The 19,602-nt window shown below is 55.2% G+C and overlaps 1 protein-coding gene across 2 annotated transcripts in view; it reads right to left on the bottom strand.

Annotated features, from left to right (window-relative positions):
- CD82 (CD82 molecule) overlaps positions 1–19,371 on the bottom strand; it is a 51,663-nt gene extending 32,292 nt beyond the window's left edge. Inside the window, exon 1 of one of the 2 annotated variants that reach the window (XM_060018754.1) lies at positions 19,065–19,371. The gene's annotated coding sequence lies outside the window, so the exon portion shown is untranslated. The remainder of the gene's footprint in view (positions 1–19,064) is intronic. The other variant, XM_060018753.1, reaches the window with a different exon arrangement.
- Between the last annotated feature and the right edge of the window lie 231 nt (positions 19,372–19,602).

The following is a 19,602-nucleotide window of genomic DNA, read 5'->3' as shown; positions in this document are numbered from 1 at the left end:
GTGACAGGTGATGTGTTTCCTGAAACCCATGCTGACTCCAGGGGCTGGCTTTTTGACCTTCCTACTACCTTGTTTTTCCATCTTGGGTCTTACCTTTTCCCCTTGTTGTTAAAACAGAGAAATAAAAATAAAAAGCTGTTACCCGGGACCTCCCTGGTGGCACAGTGGTTAGGAATCTGCCTGCCAATGCAGGGGCCACGGGTTCGAGCCCTGGCCCGGGAAGATCCCACATGCCGCGGAGCAACTAAGCCCGTACGCCACAACTACTAAGCCTGCTCTCTAGAGCCCGCAAGCTACAACTACTGAGCCTGCGTGCCACAACTACTGAAGCCTGTGCACCTAGAGCCCGTGCTCCGCAACAAGAGAAGCCACCGCAATGAGAAGCCCACGCACCACAACAAACAGTAGCTCCTGCTCGCCACAACTAGAGAAAGCCAGCGCGTGCAGCAATGAAAGACCCAACACAGCCAAACATAAATTAAAAAAAAAAAAAAAAAAACTCTTACCCTGGCAACCAGAAAATCAGGAGGCCATAAAGCACGATTAGGATCTCACATTTCCTTCAAGACTTAGGTTTGCATCCCAGCTCTGCTTCCTCCTGTGTGACCTTAAGCAAGGGAGTTACTGAACCTCTCTCTGAGGCCAACATCTCATCTCTAACATGGGGATACTAGCAGGACCCCCTGTCTCGTAGGGTTGTTGGGGGACTGAGATGGGGCAAATAAAGAGCTCTGGGGGCACTGTCAGCTGCTCACAACGCAAGTGAGCAAACGCCACCACCAACAACACCATGGGGTGGAAGAAACACATCCAGATCAGACGTCCCCAGGAATCGCAGGATTTTGGAGCCCAAGGCCTCCTGTTTGTCTTACAGATGCTGAACCCAAGGAGCAATGATCCCAGGAGCCGGTGTGACAGGCTCCTGTTCTCCTGAGGACCTTAACAGCCTGAAGCTGGGACTGACCCCTGACATTTGGGGGAAGGAGGCCAGGGGTAGCAGCGGAATGCAGGCCACCAGCCACCCTGGCCAGACCATGGCTGTAGAGTGACAGCACTTTTTCATTTGTATAATGCCATTCCCACTGTCTCTCGTTTAATCTCTGTAACAACCCCCTGAGATATTACTACCCCTATTCAGCAGATGAAGAAACTGAGACTCAGGTTCAGTGACTTGCCTAAGGTCACACAAGTAAGTGGCTAAGCCCTGATTGAACTTCAGGTCTGACCTGAGACAAGAGCTCCTTTCTCTTCACCTGCTGCCAAAGTGAATTAGGTCAATGGTGGAGCCTGCCCGCTCCACCCTGCCACACCTCAGTCTGCTTGCCTGACACCCCATCTTACCCCAGTTCTGAGGCCTGACTCTTGGCTTCCGTCAGGAAGGAAAAGATCGGCCCCACCAATCCTGGCCACACTGTTCCTTCACTGGCTGATGAGGCCAACAGATGTGGTCCTTCCTTGCTTTTCTCTGAAACCCAAGCAATGAGACCAGAGGGCTTTCAGCATGAAGAAGGGGCCACTCTGACAGAGGGTGCAGTTTTGGGGAGAGCAGACACTTTGAAACTTGCAGCTTCCCCACCTGGCCCAATGCAGCCAAAGGTTCAAGTTGAGGTTGAGCCATAGTCTCTGACCTCTCCCTCTCCATGGCTCCCCTTCCTATTTTTTGCAGGCTGCTTGGGCCCCATGCAAACCCTGCTCCCTCTCAACCCCGGGTTCTAAGGCTTGTACACTCAGATTCACAGTGCTAGAAAGGCCTTGGACATCACCTACTTCCGTCTCCACTTGTAAGATGAAGAGACTGAGGCCCAGAGAGGACCACGAATCCCCACCCTTCTGGGGAGTGTATTTGTACAGGGCAGGGAGGGGACTGGTTAGAGCCGTCAGTACTTCCCAACGTGCTTCACATCATGATACACGTAGAGAAGTACACATATTTGTTCAGCGCCCTGATGTGGACAGACAACACTGGGCCTGGTCTGAGGTGACCCACCCAGAGCTCTGTTCCCAGGGCTGAGGAGATAACCAGCCATTCGGGTACATCAGTTGGGAAGCCCTAAGTTAGACAGATATTTAGGACTATATGAGAGGCTGCCCAGGAGCCCCACAGTCTAGGGGCCCTAACAAGAAGACCCAGATTCCCAGGTGGGCTCTCAGGGGTCAACTACCTTCTGAGGACCCCTCCCCAGCCCCATGGTGGGAGGGAGAATAATGGACCAGTTCATAGTATGGACTTTGAATTGAGGGAGACCTACATTCTAATCCCATTTCACAGAGCTGTGTAATCCTTGGCAAGCTGCCTACCCCACCGAGCCTCAGTGCCTTTATCTGTAAAATAGGGATATCAAGGCTTGTCCAGGAAGATGGTGGAATCGGCTTGCCAAAGCCTAGAAAGTAAGCATGACAGAGGCAGGAGTCGCTGAGAAGAGGTCACGTTGGGCAAAGAGTCCCTTCCTTACGTGGCAGGAGGAGGGTAGGCATAGAGACTCTCCCTTGAGATGTGGGACACACAAAGATTCCTACAAACTGACCCTGGAAAGTTATTGTCACCCAAGAACTTGAAATAGGTGTCAGGCAGAGGGAGGACTGATGAAATGAATGTTAATGAAAGCATCCCCATGTGAACGGCGCCTCACAGATCTTATCTTGTTTAACCGCACATCCCCCGCCATGTGGAGAGCATGGCTTCATCATCTCTGTTTTACAAGCTGGGCGTCTGGGGCTCAGGAAGGCGGTGGCGCTTGCTCCAGTCACATGGAGGACAGTGGCCGAGCTGAACTTTGTCCTCCAGACCCTCTGACTCTGGAGTCCAATGTCCTACCTGCTTTGTGATACTGCTCCTTACTGCCAAGCCTTCTCACATGGGGCCACCCAGCATCAAAGCCCATGGAATCAGAGTACCCAGGAGTGGGGCCAGGTGTCTGCAGGTGTAACAAGCACACAGGGGCTGTGGAACTCTTACCCTAGACCAGCCAGCTATGGCAGTGGTGGGTGCAGAGGGCCAGGCTGAACCACCAGGATGTGAGTGAACCCAGGCCTAACCCTCAGAGGCGACCTCAAGGGGGTCAGAACCGCTCATGGGTCAGAAGGCCTGAGGGGCTGCCCTCCCAGAGGGCTCCCAAGAGGCCATCTCTGCTCAGTTTCCATCCTGAATCAATGCAGTTCTTTGACCCCCCCCCCGCAACTCTGGCTGGGCCGGAGCTGGACACAGGAAGTGGATGGATGAAACCCATCCCTGCCCTCAGGGAGTGCTCAGTCTGGAGAAGGCAGAGACAGGAAACTAAGCAATTACACACCAGCATCATCTTAAAGCAGCACGGGGATTCTACCCAGCCTCCAGCTCTTCCTCTGTGGGACGGGATGGGCTCTTCAGAACACAGCCCTCAGTATTCGATAATAACAAAAGTCAATGTTTTTACAGTTACTATTTGCCAGAGATTGTGCTAAGCGCTTCACGTGGCTTACTTTGTCCTTGCAATGACCCTATGAGGTAAGTACTGCTTTTAACCCCATTTCACAGTTGAAGAAACTGAGACTCAGGGTGAAGGGACTTGCCCATGGTTACACAGACCACAGGGCTGGGAGTTGAACCCCAAAACCTGACCCAGAGCCCCTGAGCATTACTGTCATGCTGCACTGCCTGCAGAAATGAAGTTATAAATGATACGTAATTAAAATAACCTCACCAAGGCCCAACCTACATTAACTGGGTTTCACAACACAGCCTCCAGACCCAGCCAACTGAAGACACTCTGGGAAGGCACTAGGCATCAGGGACCAGCTCACACACCCATCCCGGGGCCTGGCCAGCTGGGCACAGGTGGCTAACAAAGGGTTACCCTCTGGGTCAGGGCTGCGGAGACGGAGGCTGGGAGCTGGGTGTGGGGAGGCTGGGAGCTGGGTGTGGGCCCTCCGCAGGGTGGCAGGGTGATTAGGGAGAAGGAGGGGGGCTCTAATCAGGGACCTCACATGGCAGCAGTCACAGCACACACCCTCCAGATCCTGGGTTCAGGAAGGAAGAGATGGGGCCCCTGAGATGCCACCTCCTCCGAGCAGCCTTCCCAGAGCATCCTCCTGCACAGACGCTCATGGAGCACCATCTGGCAGCCTCAATCATCTTGGCATGAGTAGTTAGGGTGGGCATCGGACAGATGTGGGTTCAAACCCTGGCTCTGTCTACCCATCACTGTCACTTAACTTTTCTGAGCCTCAGTTCCCTCATCTGTAAAATGGGCTAATACTTCCTACTTCCCAAGCTGTACTTCTCAGCACCTTTCTAGGCTTAAGAGCTATTCTGGCTTTGGGGACATTTGATGAGAGAGAGACAGACAGAGAGGGAGGTGAGTGAGACACAGTAAAGGCCAAGTGCTGCACACACAGGTATACACAGGTACGTTTTCTCTCATAGGTCCTGGGGGAAAACACAGAAAAGATGGAGAGCGAGGAGGGCAAGGGCAGGTCTGTAACTCCAAGAATTTGGAGGTGCAGGGTAGGGGGTAGAGGGGGTCTTCCACCTGAGACCCAGCTAGAGGCCACTCGGCCAGGGGAGGAGGGGGCACCGCAGGGCCTCTGGGCCCTCCCCACTCTGTCCTTCAGTCCCTCCGCCTCCCCAGTCTCTTCCCCTCTGTACCTGTCCCTCTCTCTGCTGGTGGCTTCCTCCAGCCTTCCCCTCTGTCCGTCCCTCCCTGTTTCTGAGACCAGCTCTCAGGCCTCTCCCTCTCATATCCTGAGGGCCTCAGAGCACCCAGGGCACTCACTCCAGACACAGGGCCCGGACTCCAGCACAGCCAATCCTCCCCGTGGCGGGCACCTGGCTCCAGCAAGGGGTGGCCTGGGGGCCCCATTTCCACAGTCAGCTGCAGGGGTCCAGGCCCTCCGGGGCTGGGAGGAAGGGCTGCACCTCCCACATGGCAGGCAGAGCCCAAGCCCCAAGTTCCCAGGCAGGGCGGCGGCCGTTTAACCCACCCGGACACCTGGCAGTTGGGGCAGGAAAGCGGGTCACAGAGGAGACCAGCACAGCCTGTCAGGGATCCCTGTCCAGGGCTCCCTGGGCCTCTTGGGTCCTCAGGGATTGCTAAGGAGCGGGGCTGGGACGGCTCCAGCTCCCCTAGACTGGGCTCAGCCAGGGTGGCCTTGGGCCTCAACACCTGCTACACCTCCAGAGATGCTCTGGCTTCAGAGGCATGGGAGACTGAAGGGGGCATTGGCTGTGAGGCAGGTAAAAAGAGAGGCAGGGGAGAGTGAGAGAGGCAGAGGCAGAGATGAGGGAAGAGAGACAGAGAATGGCAGGCAGAGAAGGACAGACAGATCCCAGGTGAAGGGAGCCTCCCGTGCAGCCAGGGCTCCAGCCCACAGACCTCAGGCCCTCTCTGGTCTCCACGGGAAGCCCCCGGGGGGGCCTGAAGCAAAAGCTCACCTGGCGCGCAGGCCTTGCTGGCCCAGGCAGGACCCCACCCTGGGAGCCAGCCCAGCTCTGCCCTGCAGCCCACCCGGGCTGTTCACCACCCTCCGCCCCCAGTCTCCAACAATGGCCCATCCCTTCCCCAGACCATTCTTCTTAGCCTTGGCCTCCCCCAGATTCTGGGAGCGCCAAGCGGTGCCTGGACAAACACACCCACCCCGTCACACACACGCACGCACGCACGCACGCGCGCGCGCGTGCACCCCTCCGGAGACTCGTAAGCAGGCTGGGTCTTTATCACCAGAAAGGTGCTGGAGCCACTCCCAGGCCCTACGGGAGCTGAGACAGGGTGAGGGACTTGACCTCAGCCCGCAGCGCCTAAGGCACAATGAGTACCCAGGTCCCACACAGCCCCATGGAATCCCCCCAACTCAAGCCCTGGGGAGGAAAGAGCAAAGCCCAGCCAGGTCCTCACTATCTCATTCCTCTCCCTTAAACCTCAACTTCCCCCCCTCAGCAATGGGGACAGTCCCTACGCCAGCCCCAGAAGCAGGGATACTGCCCCTGCAACCCTGGAGACCTAGGACTCCGCCACCCTCGCCTCCTCTCAACCCACTTCCCACTCCCAACTCCAGGGGCGTGCCTACACTGAGGGCTGGGGGACGGGGCTGAGCAGAGAGGTCGTGAGTCCCCACTGAGGGCTGTGAAAAGTCCTTTCCCCTCTCTGGGATGACAGCAATTCACTCCTACCTTACAGGGAGGAGACAGGCTTGAGGAGTCAGAATGCTCCAGCACAACAAAGGGAACCATGGTGATTATTATCACCGTGAGAAGGTTCCAGGCCATAGAGAGGTAGGAGGGGTGTGTGCAGACAGACAGAAACGGAAAGGAAAGGGGCTTGGTCCTACTGGAAGGGGTCTGTGCCCCCGGTGAGCCCCAGGGGCCAGGGGTGGGGTTCTGAGAGTTCTCAGCGCAGGGACCTTGAGTCAGGCAGGCCTTCAGGCCTGGGCCGGCTCCCTGAGCTGCACAGGAAGAAACGAGTCCAGACGGATGGTGACCCCGTACGCCAGGCCCAGAGCCAAGAGCACAGCAGCCTGATGAGCCTCCAGGTGGCCAGAGGGAAAGGGGGCTGTCTGTGTCGCAGCAGGAAAGCAGACATGGAAATGAACTGGGACTGGCCGGACTCCAGGCTCCTGCGAGGGAGCACGCAGCACTTCAGGTCACCTGGATTCCCACCCCCACTCCTCCAGCTCTCCCAGGAAGCCCTGTGTGACCCTGAGAACACAGGTCACAGGCGTATGCCCCCTCCACAGACCTGGAAACTGAGGCTCAGGAGGTACTGTGCCCAGGCTCACAACGTGAGGCTGGCAGAGCCTGTTTGGAGCTAATTCTGTCCCTCTGCCCTATCCTTCCCCTGTTATCTGCCTCGAATACCTCCCAGCTAGAGAAGATAGAGTTCAGGCCTGACACCAATGCCCAACCAGACACCCATCCCAGGGGACTGGGTGGGTGGAGGAGGAATGAAACCCAAGCTGACTGCAGGCAAGGGGAGGGAGCTGCACTTCCCGAGCACCTGGAACCCACAAGACATCAGCGGCAGGTGTTTTGCATATTGCATATCACGCCAGCCTCACAGTGGTTGGTGAGGAAGACATCTTTCTTATTTTTATAAAGAAGCCAGTGGTTAGAGAAGAGAAGTGGCTTGCTCGGGTGGGGCGGGGGGGAGGGGGGCCAAAGTATGAGTCACAGGTCTGAGGCTGACCCTGAGGGACTCAGCTGTCCCCAGCCCATGCAGACCCAGCGCCCTGAACCCTGCCAGCCTGGCAGACCCCCCAGGGCTTGGGCCCAATGGAACCACAGTCCCTGCTCTCATGGCCACCCTGGTGAGTTATCTAACCCTGTTAGCCAGTTTACTCATTGGACAGAACCCAAGACAGTTGAGTTGGCTTGGCCACAGGGAAGAAGGCGGCTAGAACTGGGTCTGGAGGGACAAGGAAGATGTAGATCAGGAGATAAGGGATGAGCTGAGGGCATTCAGGCTGAACCACAGGGCAGGGGCACTGAGGCCTGAGAGGCTGGAAAATTCTGTATCGTGTATCTGGAGGGCAGGCACAGTCCTCAGAGCAACCAGGAGCTGAGGTGGGAGGGGGACCGTGGCCAGACCCCCCTTCCCACCAGGGACCTCAAATGTCCAGGTCTGGGCAGGAACCGGTAACAGGGGCAGCCTGGACCACCCTATCTTCCTTCCCCAAGGTCTCTGGCCCAGAGTGAGGATCTCCGGCCAGCCTTTCCCGGGGTCCTGGGCCCCTGGCACCCAAGAGCCACCCCCCCAACTAAGAGCCCTGGGATCCACAATCCTGAGCTGAGAATAGAGGAGCCCAGAGTTCTCCCTCCTTACTGAGGATGCCGCTTGGGGTGACGGACCAGCCTCAGGACGGGGAGCAAAGACAACACAGATTCAAGTCCTGGCTCTATCCCCTCCTCAGCTGTAGGATCCTGGGCAGCTCACTCACAGCCTCTGTCGTGATCTGTAAAATGGGCTCAGTAATAATACCCTCCCTGCCTATTTCATAAGGTGCTGGGAGGCTTGCAGGAGTAAGTACGTGAGAGAATGTCCACTGCTAAAAGCTATAAAGCATAAGGTATCATTCTGAGGTGAATGAAGTATGATTTGAACTGGGTCTCCTAGTGGCTGGGCCAGGGTCCTCCCACTGCAAGACCCTGAGTCCCAGGGGAGCCCTGCCCCTCGGGCTGACCCTCTTTGCATGGATGGTGGTGGAGCACAGGCTGAGTCCCCCACATCCCAGTTCCTTCCGTCCAGGATCCGCTGCCACTCCAGACCAGGGGGCCCAGCCTTGGAGTTTGGAACTGAAAGCCCAGCTCTGCCTCCTTCAGCTGTGACGTTGGGCAAGTCATTTCAGCCCTGGGAGACTCAGTTCCCTCATCTGTAAATGGGGGCTGATGATAACCTCTGCTGGGGGGAGGGTGCTGCTGGGAGGATGACCTGACATCACGGCTGCAAAGTGCCCAGGGCCGGGCCTGGCACACATCAGATGCTCAACAGGTGAGCGTTCTCTCCCCTCCCTCTGCTGTGCCCACCACACAGTGCCCAGGCTCAACCAGAGAAAGTTTCTAGCCTCCCGGAAAAGTGGCCCAGAACAATAACTGGGAACATGAACTGGCTGGAGAACACTAGATCTCGGAAGAAGATCACGTTGCTGAATGGTTAGTGGGGGTAAAAAGCAGAGCAAGACCCTGGCTCAGAGATGATGGGGAACCTGCCTTCCCAGCCCCCTCACTTGGAGTCCCCCAGGGCAGGCACAGGGTTCAGGGAAGGCACCTCTGCTCCTGCATCACACCTGCATGAGGTAAGCCCAGAGAGTGTGTGTGTGTGTTGGGGGGGCGGGGGGCGGGTGGGGAATGAGATTCAGGAGGAGCAGGGAGAGGTGACAAGGCCAGGGGTCCTGTATTAGCGCTCCTGCCAGCTTTCAGAGCATCCCTGGATCTATCAGATCGCCTGTCAGAGCCTCAGTTTTCCTTTCTGTAAAATGGGGATGGTGGTAATCATCTTATCCTCTTGCACGTGGCTACTGGAGAGTGCATACTGGAGAAGGGGTGATGAAGTGGGGGTAGGGGGAAGGTGAGTTCAGATCTCACACAAGCCTTTATTAAACAAGGCAAGGTTCCTACGGGCAGCAGCCCCAGGAGCTGAAATTCACTACACAGCCTCCCCTGCCCCAATCCACTACTCCATTGGTTCTCAAAGTGTGGTCCCACACCCAGAGCAGCAGCATCTCCTGGGAACATGTTAGCAACACACATTCGTAGGCTGCGCCCCAGACCAATGGAACCAGAAACTCTGGGGGTATGATCTGTGCTTTAACAAACCCTCCAGGAGACTCTGAGGTATATCAGGGTTTGAGAACCACTGCGCCAGCCCATGACCCCCCCAGCCCTACTCCAGAGAAACCTCCTCCTACCGACTCATCTCACTTTCCCTGGCTCCCAGAAGGCTGTTGGGGAGGAAGGAGTCACCATGGAGAGAGGTCATTAAAGAGTAAAGATCCCATAATTAGTTAATGACACCGCAGGCTCCCGGAGAGGAGGAGGGTCCAAAGTCAGACTACAGTGGAGGAGGAACAGCTCCTCCACATCTGTCTTTCTCTTTCTGTCTGACTCCTGTGCACCCACACACGCCCCGAGAGCCTGCCCCCTTCCCTCCGTGAGCTTGCTAATCAGCACAGGGGGACGGACAGTGCCTCTCGCCCCAGGAGAGCTGGAGCGACATGTGCGGGTACACGCTGGTGCGTATCAGGGAAAGAGCTTTCTCCCAAGAATCTGGTCCTTGGACCTTGAGTTTAAAAACCATCTGATGAGACAGCCACTTCGAAGAATTCAGTCTGTGAAGATCATTAAAGTTGAGAACAAAACAGACGTACGGACCAGCTGGTCACTATAGCAATGTGGGTACTAATGAAAAATTCTAAACAGCCTAAGTGTGCAACAGCAGGGGAATGCTTAACTGGGTCACGGCAGATCCACGTGGTATGATACTAGGGAGCCGGGAAACACGCTGTGGAAGAATATTGAATAACGTGGAAAAATCCTCCCTCTACAATGTCAACCTAAAAGTGGCAGCACAGGAAGTGGTTCATAGGGTATGATCCCAATCGTGTGTGTGTGTGTGTGTGTGTGTGTGTGTGTGTGTGTGTGTTTGTGTGAACACCAAACTGTTCGCAGGACATCTCTGAGCGGTTATTTCCTCCTTTGCATCTGTTCTTCACCCTCCAACTTTTCCCACAAAACTATGTCTTCAATGGGCCTTTTTTTAAAGGGTCCATTGGTTCAGGTAGAGATGAAGCCTTTTTAAAAAAGTTGACAGAAATGGATCGGGATTGACATACACACACTACAATGTATAAAATAGATAGCTCGCAGGAACCTACTGTATTGCACAGGGAACAGTGCTCAACACTCTGTAATGACCAAAATGGGGAAAGAATCTAAAAAAGAGTGGGTATATGTATAACTGATTCACTAACACAACATTGTAAATCAACTATGCTCCAATAAAAATTAGCAAAATAAACAACAACAAAAAGTTGACATAAATGTCTCTTTCTGGCCTGAGGGTGGGGCGGGGCGCTACAAGGGAGGTCTGGTTACCCTCCCCCACACCCAGAGAGCCTTCGTACTCCACATGTTCCCCAAGTGGTCCCCAAAGCATGATCAGGACCAACAAGTCAAGGGAGAGTGGGTTTGTTCAAATTCTACACAATATTTTTTAAGAGTCAGATATGCCCAGACATGAAAGGTAGTGAGCTCTCCAAGCCTTGAGATGTGCGAGCAAAGGCTGAATGTTGTCCGTGGGATCGGACTGAGTAGGTAGGTTGACTCAATGAACTATAATGCTGCTCACAAGACTACGATCTTGTGACGCGAGTCACGAGCCTCCATCTTTGCCCTCATGCTAAGTCAAAAGCACCCAGGTTGAGGCTGGGCTCAGACTGTCTTATAGAGGACCAGGCCCATAGAGGCCTAAGGCCCTCCTGACCCCCAGATCTCCAAACAGCCCTGGAAAGCTCCTTTACTCCAGACCGGGGACCTCGGTCTTTGGGGAGGAGGACTCTGTCATTTCCTCAAAGGGGTGGAAGGCGCAGCGTTCGTTCATCACTATCACCCTCATCAACCTCTGGCTTGTATGGAAGGAGTTTTACGTGCTGGGCCCACCACTAAGCATGTTACCCAGAGCCATTATCTCATTTAATCCTCACCGAAACTGGTGAGAGAGGGGATCAGAGGGGCATTTGAGAGCCCCTGAATGACACAGCCTCCTGCCGCAGTTACTCCTCTGCTGTGAGTTCAGAGAGGTCAAAGCGTCAGGGAGGTGACTTGCCTACGTGACCGTCAGTGACCCAGGGCCTAGCTAGCCACCCACTCATTTGCGGTGGGATCTCAGACAAATCTGTCATCCCCCAGCCCCACTGAGTTTCTATTTCCTTTATAAATGAGGACGTCTCATCATGTCCCGTTGCAACAACATTCTAATGTTCCATATCCTAAGACAGTGGGTGGGAGAGTAATTTTCCAACTTCAGTAGTAGAATTACTCATTGCTACCATTATTGTTAGCAACGTCAAATTAACATTGAGTGTTTGCCTACCAGGCATCGCTGGAAGCGCCTTGTACTTATGAGGAGGAACACATATTTCTCTCTCCACTTGTTTCCCTGAGGAGGGACCTCTACAGGGAGAACACCTCTGGCCTCGCTCCACCCACTTCTTCACTTCAGGCCAGGACCCCAGCAGTGGGTTATCTGATTGGTTCATCTGGGAGACGTACTGGGCACGCTCGGCGGCTGCCCGCAGGCAGCGTCCATTCCGGGCTGCTCCTCTGGGAGCAGGGAGGCTGGCCCCTGTTCAGAGTTGCCTGTGACCGGACCGGAACTCTGCCAGTTCCAGGGCAGACGGTTAGCCAGTCCTCTGGGGACTGGATCTAAAGCCACGTTCTCGGGGCTTCCTTTGGAGCTCCATCTTTGTCGACTGTTCTTTTCACTTGGTTCCAAATTCAGAAGAAGAGGGCTTCCCTCGCAACTTAAACAAGTGTGAAGCTCCTTTAACCTTCACAGCACCGCTCTGAGTTACGTATTATTATTATCCCCATTTTACGCGTGAAGAAAGCAAGCCCGTCGGCGTCAAGGATTGTTGAAAAGCTTTCTAAACACCAGGCGGCACTTGGGGTGTGTCCACCACAATGGAACTAGGATTATGATCCCATTCAGAATCTGACTCTTGTCTCCCTCCAAAGACACTCCCTCAGTCTTCTGAGGCTTGACAAATTGACATTCACTTCAAACCAACACCCGACCCCCTTTTGAAATAAATATGATTTGTTAACAACAACAAGAACTTCAATATGATCCCACGTTCGTATAATGCATTTTTGTTTAAATATTTATAGTACGTTTTTTGATAGCTTTATTGTATAAGTGTGTTCTTTCTTTCTTTCTGGAGCATAAAAATAATATGGGCTTACTGCAGAAGATTCAGAAAATGGGGAAAAGTAAAAAAAAAAAAGTCTGTAATATGATCTAGATAATCCCATTATGTGTATACTTAAATGTTTCACCTACTTTTTAGCCTTGTTGAGTGCCATTGTGGGGAGCTGCCCTGTCGTTCTGTGTCTGCAGTACCTCTGTGACAGTGTGGACACCTGCCCACCTACTGTGGCTGTCTCAGGGCAGGAGAACAGGCTGGGCACCCAGAAGTCCTTTCCCTGAATAAAACCCTGCAGCTCCGCACTGTGATATCACATGTGTCTGTCTCACAATAGCCAAGTGCAGCAAATGCAGGATAATAGAGTTTTGCAGCCCAAAAAGGGCTGCAACTTGCCCAAGGTCACATGGCAAGTAAAGGATGAGCTGGGATCAGAACCCAGGGCTCCAAATTCCCAGACTCAAGCCATTCACCAAAGACTGCCCCCAAAGACTTAAATCCTGCTTCCTATTAATAACAGCAACGCTATCCAAAACATCTGGTCCATATAAAGCACTATGTGCCAGGCACGTCTCACAAATGCTTCACGTACGCTGATTCATATCATTTTCAAACAACCCTATGAAGTAAGTGTTATAACCAACTCCATGTTAGATGCTGAAACTGATGTACACAGGGGTTAAGACACTTGCCTAAGGTCTCACCCAGAAGGTAAAGAGCAGAGGCAGAAATGAGCATCCCTGGGCACTTTGATTCCAGAGTCCACGACATTGCCTATGGTTCGTCCTCCACTCTCCTGGGCCAGGGCCAGCTGGACCCCAGGCAGGCTTCTGGAGCATTTCTGCCTGAGGAGTAAGCAAACTGGCCTAGGAGGTCACTCCCCTGGAGCAGCCCACTCTGCAATGTCACAGCAGAGCCAGGAGCCGAACCCAGGCTTCCTAATGCCCAGCTTCCGGCACTTCGTCCACTTTTCTGCATGGGTCCTATGAGCCTAGGTCCAGAATCTTCAGGAACTCCCACCCCAGATCACCTCTTGACACAGAAGGGAAAGTCAGGGGTGGGGCCCAAAGAAAGGCAGAAGCTCCCACTTCCAGGAAAGAAGCCAGAGGAGAGAGTGGCGGGGCCCCCCAGAGCTGCCCACCTGGTGGTCTCCAGGGATAATGTCAGGGGTGGGCCTTCTGGAGGGCATCCTCCCATCCCCCAGCCCTGCGCCCACGCCTCACGGGGCAGGAACACCTTCCACAAATAACTGCTGACTTGAACGTGCCTTTTCTGGCTGAGTCGGGCTTCACTAAGGGCCAGAGTGGCTCCCACAAGGCTGGGGCTGGAGGAAGTTGGGCTCTTCCCCTCTCAGGAGGGGAAAGGCTGGGCCTCATGAGGGAAGCCAGAGCCCGGGCCGAAGAAATCCCAGGCCAGCCACACCATTCCCACCTCCCTGGACCCCGGTTGCAGGCACGGGACGGGCAGGCCTGAAGGGCAAGGCAGGGGCATCTAGACCCTGCTTCCCAGCTCCGCCTTTGCCAAAAGGAGCCACCGAGGATCTGGCTCTGAACTGGGTCCTACTGGGCCACCCTGAGGAGAATCACTTATTCATTCAACCAACATTTCCTGCGTGCCCGCTGTGGGCCAGGCCTTGTACCAGGAGTCAGGACACAGAGATGGATGGGGCAGTCCCTGGCTGGGAGGGTTCACAGAGATACTCCATATGCCACCAAACAGCAGCAAAGAGGCAAGTTCTCTGTGTAGGCAAGCGCAGAGGAAAGAGGGGAAGGGAAAGGAGGGGGTTTGGAGAAAGTCTGCCACTGACGTTCAGACCTACTTCCCCTCAGGAAGCTCAGAGTCACGGTGGGGAGACCCAGCCACCCCCAGGAAGAGCACCACGCAGGTGGAAATGACTGGTGTCTTGGAGCACGTACACACATGCTGGAGAGGCACAGAGGGCCCATACGGAAGGCTGGTGCTCTGGGGAATGTCTCTGGGGGCCTGAGAAGCAGCCTAGTATAAGCCTTGAAGACTGGCCAGGTGAAGAAAACAAGGGCAGCAGCAGCTCTCATTCATGGAGGATACACCATGTGTAGGTAGAAAATTGCAAAGCGCTTCACATGCACTTTTTTTTTTTTTTTTTTTTTGCAGTACGCGGGCCTCTCACTGTTGTGCCCTCTCCCGTTGCAGAGCACAGGCTCCGGATGCGCAGGCTCAGCGGCCATGGCTCATGGGCCCAGCCGCTCCGCAGCATGTGGGATCTTCCTGGACCGGGGCACGAACCCGTGTCTCCTGCATCGGCAGGCGGACCCCCAACCACTGTGCCACCAGGGAAGCCCCAACACATGCACTTTTTTGTTTTACCCTCACGTCACCCTATGAAGTAGTTACCATTATTATCCCCAATTTAGAGATTCAGAAACTGAGGCTCAGAAAGGGTCAAGTAGCTAGGAATGGTCAGGGCCAAGATTTTGCTCCAAGTCCAACTCTTCACCACCATGCTGTACCATCTCCCTAATCTGCGGACAGGCAGAAGGTAGACAAGGGTGCTTCAGGTGGGGGGCAGGCAAGGTTAGGAGGTGGAATTGTCCAGTTCCACTTTGTATTGAGACCCTGTGTTGTATGTGTGTGTGTGTGTGTGTGTGTGTGTGTGTGTGTGTGTGTGGTGTGTGTGCACTCACATGTGCCCTACTTTACAAACCACAGAGTCCAGGTTACAGAATCCCCTGAGAGCCAAGTAAAGAATAGGCCATTAGCAGAGGAGGGAAGGAAAGCCCAGAGAGGAGAAGGAACTCATGAAAGGTCACACAGCCTGTAAACAGAAGAGCTGGAACTAACTCTAAGAACCAGAAGACAGGCCTCTTCCCTCACCTCAGCTGCGTCTCCATGTCAGCACAGAGTGAATCAGCTGCTGACAGGAAAACCACAGTGTAGGGGGAACCCCAGGGGTGAGTCAGGAACCAGACAGCCCCCAGACACCAGCGGGGCCGTCACAGAGGCCCTGGGCCTGTGGCTGGCCTCCTCACAGGCAGCATCAGGGGCCGAAGGGAAGAGGGAAGCAAGTGTAGCATGGAGCTCGGCCAATGTTTACCTCCAGGCTTCCCTCCCGGCCCCTCAGATCCAGGCTTAGAGGAGGGGAAGCCGGTGGGCAGGGCAGTTCCTGCTGAGATTAAACCGGACCCCCAACCCTGGCCCCGGCCTGTCGCACACAGGGGCCCAGGCTCTTCCCTCCCGCCCGCCTCTCACACAGCCAACTCCTGACTGTTTGATTCTTCCGTGAAATCATAACCGCCCCCTGAGTTTCCCGTGGGGTGGAGGAAGTGGGTTTAAAGAATTGGAGCAGGGGGTCAAAGCTGAGCCCAAACCAGGGGGTGTCCGCTGGCCCCAGATGCTCGAAATCGAAAGGAAGGCTCGGGGCTTGGGGCTGCTCTGCCCTGGGCCAGGAGGGGCTGTCTGGTCCTCAGGGTGAACAGGGGCTGCATCCCCAGGGTTGGAGGGTAAGAGAAGGGGGTGAGGCGCTTCCAGGAAGTGGTTCAAAAGTCTGAGGCCATAGAGAGAGGGGACTGCCCCACATTGCAGAAACTTCAGAGGAGCCCTGGAGGAACCCAAAATCCACCCCCCTGCCGCATGTGGGAACTTTGTGATCCCGCTGGCTAACCTCTCACCCTGGCCTTCCCTGGGCTGGGACTGAGAGGGAAGAGCTGCAGGTACCTCTTTCCAGCCGCCCTGCTCTCCCGCCCCCCCAGCCCCTGCTGACTGGCTCAAGTTCCCTTCACTTGGCCCAGAGGCCTCCCCTTCATGGGCAAACACAGAGCCTTCTTGGGCGGCTCCCTCTCTATCACTCTGTAGCACTTGTCACCCTCCCCAGTGCCTTTACCCACCCAATCCAGCCACCTTCTTGAGCACCCGCTATGCACCAGGGTCTAGGCTCCATGGGGGATCGAAAGAAACAAAGGGCACCCACTGGGACACTTGCTCCCCCTCCCCTCCAACAGTGTCTTTCCTATCCCCCAGCTGCAGACATCCCCAAAGCCCCCCAGGCCCCTGCTTCTCCATCATCACAGCCATCGGTTCGTTATCCCTTGACCACTGGGTCCTGCACCCCAGAGCATCTGGCAAGACTATCTTTCCAAAAGTGCCACCCTGACTATGTCACTCCCCTGCTCAGAAACCTTCAGCGGCCCTCACTTTCTACAAATCAAATCCAAACATCTCACCTTGGCATTCAAGGTCCTCTACAAGTTGATCCAACCGACCATTCCCCCTTCGCATCCCTGCACAGTCCCAGCTCTTCAGCCAGACTGATCAATCTAGCAGTTTCCTAAAAATCCCCGGAACCCTCTGGTTCCCTTTCCCATCGGATCTGAACCCTGGTCTTGGTGGTTGTAAAAGTACCGAGCTGTGCTCATAGTGTCTGCTATATAGTATGTGGGCTACTTTCAAACAAGGTTGAAAAAAAAAAAAATCCCCTGAACACACTGACCTCCTTGCCTTCCCCTCGGCAACCTCCTCTTCCCAAAACACTATATTTGCTGTGGCTACCGAAACCTTTGCAATCTTTAGGGCCCACCCAAAACTCCACTTCCTCCATGAAGCTTTCCTAAAGATCCCTCTGACCCTTCATCTATCTCCTATCACAGTCCCCTTGTCTAAGTTCCTCACCACATGGTAAGCAACTAAGGATGGGGTCAGTGTGTCATCGTCCGTCATTCATCACATGGGGTGGAGGGGTGGTAGGAGGACTTTCCAGTAGATGTTTACTAAGCACTGTTTGAAATGAACATCTCCTCCCTGCCCCCCTCACAGGCAACACCTACTGACCCCTCTCCCTCCCCACCAGACCAAACTCTAATCTTAAGCCACTCAAATGCTTGGAGAGGGGAGTCTGGGGCCCCAAGTTGATCCAAGCCCAACCAGGACTTGGGATCCCAGGCAGAAAGTCCTGTTCAAGTCTCACTACCTCCCTTTCTCCCGTGTCTCACCTGCCCTGAGCACCACCCTCCCATACATACACAAGCTGTTTCCTCCACATAGCACAGCCCTCAGTCAAACACTGTCCCATAGTGTTTTCCAGCTGGTTCCACAGTGTAGGGCTCATCTCCCCAGGAGATGCAGGGAGCCAGCCACCTTCAGTGCCCAACCCTGATCAAACAGATACAAGGTGCCCACACTGGCCCTCACCTCCACCCTGAGCCAAGCATGCAATGGAAGAGCTGGATTCTGGCCACCAGACCAGTACAAACCCATGAGACCTCATCTGGCCTTGAGCTCTGGGTGTGAGTTATCCTCTCCAGCAGAGGCATGGTGGGGATGGGGACCTCACTGTCAGCAACTCAAAATGAGGGCAGAACCCAGAGGCTAGTTCACCTCTGTATCACCTAGCTCCATCTAATATATAGTAGGTGCTAAGTAAACATTTGGAGGTTTATTTAACGGGACACCTAACAACTGCAAGCAATATTACTGAAAACTCAGCTACTCTTTGGTCCAGATGACACATTCCCCAACCCCAAAACGGACAAAGTGATGCTGGTGGCAGGTGGCAAGTTTTGGCTCTCACAAGGTCAAGAGGAGCTGCAGCCAGCCCTCCAAAAACAGTCTCATTCCCAGGCAGGAAGCCAGTCTATCACCTGCCCATCCACATCAGAGCAGCTGTCATACAATGAGGCCTCACTGGGTGCCTGGCGCCTTGCTAAGCACTATATACACATTATTCTATTAAGTCCTCACTACTACCGTTGAGTACCATCACTACCCCCATTTAACAGATGAGGAAACTGAAGTTTGAAGGGGGAGTGGAATCCAAATTTGGTCCCAAGTCCTTGACCACTGAACTAGGCTGCCCAACTACTATGGCCTGGCACAGAGCACCTACCGCCACCAGGGACAGAAACCTCCAGCCCAAGGAAGGGACCCTGGGCATGCAGCAAGAGCCCCGGCTCTGGGCTTGACTCTGGGCCCAATGTTTGCGGGGTTTTCCCTTGTCTTCCCCACTCACCCGGATAAGAACTTGTCCCCTAGTTTCCGCCAGGGGCCTCCCAAGCCAGCTCACTTGGAAAAGCCCTGGGAGGGGGACAAATGCCCTGCTGAGTTTCCCACCCCAAGTCTTACTAGGCTCTCAGAGCTGGGGGGAAGGGGAGGCTGAAACCTCCCTGACTTGGGCACCCCCCCCACCCCCCACCCCCGGCTCTGCCCCCGGTTCCCAGGCCTGTGGGTTCAAGTCCCATGCGAGGAACTAGTGTGACCTTTAAAGCAATTCGCTTCACGCTCGCAGAGAGTTCACTTTGCTCAGTGTCACTCTGCAGGGAGACAAACCGTAGTCTGGGCAACGCAATCCGAATACCTGTTGAGTCCGCTCTCACCTGCCAGCCTCACCTTCCGGGGTTTCAGTAAGAAAGGGCAGTAAGAACACGGAGTCCACCTAGTCCAACCTCCTCCTTTTACTGGAACCCGAGAGGTCCTGGGCAAGGTCGGGGGACGCGCCCGGGCTCACACAGCTGGAGCACGGAGGAGCCGGAGAACTGGGGGTCAGAACTTGGGAACTTAATTAAGCTCCTTCTCACCCACCAGCTGCCTTCTTGGCCCGACCTGTCACTTGTTGCGAGAAAACTGCCCGAGCGGCCTCTGGAAGTGGGGACGAAAACTAACTTTGCTCGTGGTTGCCGGCAGGCCTCCCCCGACCCCCTTCTCACCTGCTGGCTCTGCTTTTTGCTCCGCGCTGCAAGCCTGGCGTCGCCCGCTCGCGCCCCAGTCAGCGTCCGACTGCGCAGCCCTGGGTTCAGTAGCTCGATCGTCCCCCTCCCGGCAGTCTTCGGGGAACGCAGAGGCTTCGGCCAGGCCCCGCCCTCCGGAGGCCACGCCCCAGACACACCCCCTCGGCCTCCGGACTTGGGCCCGCCAGCCCCGCCCCAAGACCCTGCAGGAATGTTGACTGGCTTCCAGCCGGATCGGGCTCTGTCCGCTACGGCCTCCCTGCTCTAACCGGCCAGCCCCGGCCCGGGTCCTGCGGGGGATGGAGCTACGCCCCTCGCCCCGCCCCGCTACGACCCAACTTCACCCTGTGGATGGGGCCGTCCCTGGGCCTGCCTCCTCGGCCGGGTCTTCTGCGCCCCTCCAGGCCCCGGGCCCTGCCCGGATAAAGCCTCGTCTGGGTGGGCATGAGCCTCAGCCCTGCCGGGTGGGAAACCTCACTCCCAGCGCTTCCTAACGGTCCCGCCCCTCCTCGGCCTC

The sequence above is a fragment of the Delphinus delphis genome, chromosome 8, assembly GCF_949987515.2.
Source record: "Delphinus delphis chromosome 8, mDelDel1.2, whole genome shotgun sequence".
Classification (NCBI taxonomy): domain Eukaryota; kingdom Metazoa; phylum Chordata; class Mammalia; order Artiodactyla; family Delphinidae; genus Delphinus; species Delphinus delphis.
The sequence above is the reverse complement of the archived record's forward strand: the minus strand, read 5'-3'. Positions and strand labels throughout refer to the sequence as shown.